This window comes from Botryllus schlosseri, chromosome 16, assembly GCF_051294905.1.
Source record: "Botryllus schlosseri isolate E-star chromosome 16, Bs_hap1, whole genome shotgun sequence".
NCBI lineage: Eukaryota > Metazoa > Chordata > Ascidiacea > Stolidobranchia > Styelidae > Botryllus > Botryllus schlosseri.
The window spans coordinates 6,820,597-6,825,526 of record NC_137251.1 but is presented as its reverse complement, the minus strand read 5'-3'; positions in this window follow the sequence as shown (position 1 = coordinate 6,825,526).

Genomic DNA, 4,930 nt, shown 5'->3' with positions numbered 1-4,930 from the left:
AGTAGGGATAATTCGACGCTTTACGCGTAATCGCAGTGACCATAACATCCTCACGGGTTGTGACGATATAAATTATATTCTTCATCTTCGATATACTAAAATGCGACAATAGCAGCTTTGGTAATTTAATTCCTTCGATCGAATATCTATGATACTGCTAACAGTGCGCTCGCTCACTCAGTTACCTGTCTCAAGTACAGGTCGACCGATATTGATTTTTGCAGGCCGATACCGATACCGATGATCCACACGCTCACAAGGCCTATTACCGATATCATAGGCCGATATTAATAAGGAAGGAGCAGAGAACCATTTCGCAAAAATATTATATATTAGGCAAGATGGCACTTGTACATGCCACAGAAAGCTGAACAACAAACGAGAAAACGGAAATAAAAAGAATTATTGCTTAATTGTGCACATTCATTGGAATTTGGGATAACCCGAAAAGCAAAACGTGATACAAAATTGTAGATCAATCCAGTAGAGGTAGATTGTAATGCAGGAAGCATAGTTTCTCTGCATGCTCACCCAGTTAAACTAGTCCTGCAAGGGTAAATCTGTCACGTATCGCCCCTTGCGTCGTCGATTTTTTGAGATAGAGAACACGGAGCATTGAATTTCCAATAGTTTTGAATTTATTCTATATATAAAATATCGGTCGCGATAGCGGGAAAGCTCCAAATGTCGGCTTCCATAATCGGCCAGGTCGATAATCGGTCGACCTCTAGTCTCAGGTCCACCTCGATGCTGTTTTGTTATTCCCAATGAATCCCGTATGAGCTCAAGGCTCCGTCTTCGATAATAAGGAAACCAATAGCACAGGGGTTACACCTGAATATATAGCTACGACAGCAGCGTATAGATCAGGGGTGGGCAAACTTTTGAGCTCGCGGGCCGCACTATATAAAATTGGGATTATAAACCAAAACGCAATATTGGTATGTGATTATATAGTGAGGACATGGAGATAGTATATGTGCTTATTCAAAACAAACCAAACATTGCTCTGGTGATATCGTTATCGTATACACGCGTCAGAAACATAGTCGCGAGACCTCAATAACCAATTTGTCAAAACTATAGAGATGAAAGTCGGTCATCCCGATTCTTAGAACAGGATTGAAATTTAAATCTGTGAGCAACGATATGTTCATAGATTTACTGATTCCACTTTTGCCTAAATTCCAGGACACACAATGCTGACAGCATCATGACCATGTTTGCTTCAAACACGCAACTATACGCATAAACAGAACGAATCTACCTATAAGACTCGAGCGAATCGTTTTTATAAGCACATCCCTGAAATAACTGTGGGTGAGAGATTTTAAAATGTGAAATTCATACTAAATACAGAGGAATAATTATGAACTGGATGTAAATTGCGCGTAGCGCGACAATTTTTTCAGTGAAAATTTTTTCATGCTTCACGCCCCCCTTCAGATGCTTTCACGCCCCCAAGGGGGTGCCCCCAGTTTGAGAACCCCTGAATTATCATGGTGAAATATACCAAGAAAAAGTTTAATCAAGTCGCTGCATTATTTCGATTTTTAGTAGCCTACGCATTTTATCAATATTTATAAAAAGTTTCTTTAGACTCTCGCGGGCCGCACAGAACGGTGTTGCGGGCCGCATTCGTCCCGCGATCCGTAGTTTGCCCACCCCTGGTATAGATTGTGAAGACACAATGCCCTCTATACGGGTCACCTATATCGTTAGTAGCACTTATAAATTGTCAGGCAGAGGTGCCAGTGTACAACAATTACTGATAAATCAGTGTCCAATTCTTCCGTCTTACGTCGTATAATATAGCTACCTTTCAGACGTAGCTCACACACAGCTTTAATTCCGTCGTATGGTTACCGTTCACGCTGACATAGGTCTATTTTACATACCCATTGGTGATGGAATTAATGCATCATGCTGTTCAAATCGATAATTCCGTCAACAATAATTATATTATACCGCAAAATTTCCACGCATCGAAATTATAATTGTATCTGAGATATTGGCTAGTTGTGAAAGTTTGTTGATGTATCGAATATATGGAAGAATGGTGTTATCGTATGGAAAATAGTAAGCATGTCATGGAACGAGTGTGGCAGGTGTGGAGTATATAAATTTCGATCGTGTTCAATAATACCGGGCAGGATTAAGCCGATTCAGTGTAGCTGCTCAAGTTTCGTCTAGAATATTACTGTCGGCGTGACCAGCGATGCAGGTTCAACCCCCACCGCTAATAAGCAGATGAATCGATAATATTGAGGTCATCCGTGCTCACTGCTCACTGCTCATTATAGGCCCAATTCCGCAAAGTACCGTCATTATTAAAAACGATCCTTCATTGATTAAATCCACCAAATACTTTCTTGTTCTGTATCAGGTTGGAGAAGTTGCTTGCCCCTTAGTGGAATAATCCTTATCATCATCTACCGATAAGAATACCAGAAGAGTTGGCGCAGTCGAAATCCACCGCGTCGAGGCGTCGACAGTTTATCTGGGCTTCTTCTCCCGTGTCCCTCTTTCTTATGGCGTCTTACAAATGGCTTATAGTATACAAGGAAGTGAAAGAAAAGAACGATGCACCAGGACTATTTCAAGTGCAATAATTTTGATTCAATATATTATTATATCCAAATTGTTCTTGTGAGAAGGAGATCGTAGGAAAATTGAAGGAATGTAGGCACCTAATCGTAGCTTGTTCCCGATTAGAAAATTCTGGTAGCAGTTGTTCCAGTATACTGTTTTGCTGCCAAGCAATGGCTAACACAAGCGAGTCATTTTGTCGCAGAGTATAAAATGGTACCACAAGGCGCAGTTTACCCGATATGCGGAAGCTGGGCATGTCACAACGATATAGGCCGAGTATATTATAAACGACGGTTGAATTGATATCATAGCAATGTCCAATATACGGTACCCCTGCCTGTTGATGTTTTCACTCCATTCTTTCTAGAAATCAAACCACGTAGCGGTATTTCCATTGCTCCCTTTCAGAACTTGTCCGTGAGAACACGCGGATGCGGTCGAAATGGACCGCGTGAGTGATCTTGGACAAGTATAGAAACTGACGCCGTAAATCACCTTAAACATATTTAGCTACCGTGAATTAGACTCATCGGTAATTGAATACGTTTTCGGGAATTACAGCTGTGTATTAGTAGTAATTTATAGAAAGTAGGCCATATATTATATAGGCTATTTTCTACCAAAATTGAATAATCACGTAGTTTTTCATATTACTGACGACCAATGTTCTCTCTAATTTGTCACGAGTCTGCGCGCACTCACCAACTAACTGCGCGGTCCATTGGACATAGTGCGTAACGAATAAATAAAAGGTCATCACTTCTGCTTTTTGTGCGCGCCAAACATTTTTCGGTGCCCTTTGTCAGCAGTTCGCGCACGCTCGCGCGCGCAGCTTAGAGAGAACATTGTTGACGACCTCCGACGACCCCCCATAAGTTTGGTTTATAACCCAATGAGGGCCGAAGACCATTTTTAGGGGAGCTGACGAAGTGCAGTTTCTTTCCTATGTATGGTACGCATTGATGACGGGTTGCTTCGTGTCAACTGAGGCCTTTTGCACTGAGCAGTGCGCATGCTGATTGATCAATGTTCATCGATGAAACTATATCGCTATTGTCCAACGTAGCACAGTCAATAATTGAATCATGCGGACATTTTTCAGTCACAGGTTATATGTAAGTATTGAGCTAACCGCAGTATGGGTCGCGCGCGGTGGTAACATGATGTAACAAAATGCACGAGCGGTGGCAGCGGGAAAATGGGTCGTCATTGAGCTAAATCCAAAAGTTACTGCTCTCATTCAAGGATTCCGAATTATGCTGATTACTAACGAAAAGCCTGCTGTTATGGACAAGGATCATCTACTTCCTAATTACTAGATATCATCTACTACCTAATCGCTGAATTGATCAATCCATAGATTCGCCGTAAATCCAAATTTCATTACTCGGCATTTTGGTCTCGACCCTAAGATTGCATTTGCCTTTCATGGACCCCTCGGAATGTGAGATTCCGTGAGCTTATCTAGCTATGAACGTATTCAAGCCAATGTGCATCACTTTTACTCGGTATCACAAATCTTTGAACATTTTATGTATGATATCATATAGGCTTACCATACGTCCTTCATTTTCGTGAAATTGAAAATGTCCTCATACGCGACGCTTGAATGCACCACTTTTTGGCAATTCGTGCTCCTTTACAGCTTCTGCACCTAGGCTAATTTACAGGGCCAACTGAAAATCGGCAACAATGACGAGAAATAAGCAATGCTGACGTTCGAGCTACGGTCGTTCGGGAGTCGATTCACTGGAACGTTTCTGTTTTCAGTCAACACCGCAAGCGTAACGCAAAAAAGCGGTTAATTGATGAGCCGAGTCAAAGTGATGACCAATTGTTTGTCGACACAAGATTTCCAGTAAATATTCCAACATCAACTGTTTTCAACTAACTCTTATGATATTTAAAAAATTGCCCTCCTTTCCGGATTGCTAAATATGGTTGATTACCCTATGATATCATAGATACCATTCAGGAAATTTCGGTTCGACTGGGAAATTCCCAATAACATTCATACAATACTAATTACCACGCTCGACTCGATTTAACATTCTGAAACCGCCACTAACATAATCCTATTTCCTGCTGTTCTAAAATAGATGAATACAGTAGGATTGGTTGCAGAGCACAGGCCTAATCAAATGCATACATCTCGCTGCCGACGTTGCATATAAAGAGATCACTACGAACGTGATATTCCACATAGTCAGTATAATATGCAGTAGTTTTATTTTGGTAGCAAACCAAAATTACCGCGTAAATCCAGTAGAAAAGCAGCATAAGTGCTGTCCGAATAACGTATTTTTGGTACGGTAAAGTCAGTTAGAGGCTTTCAATA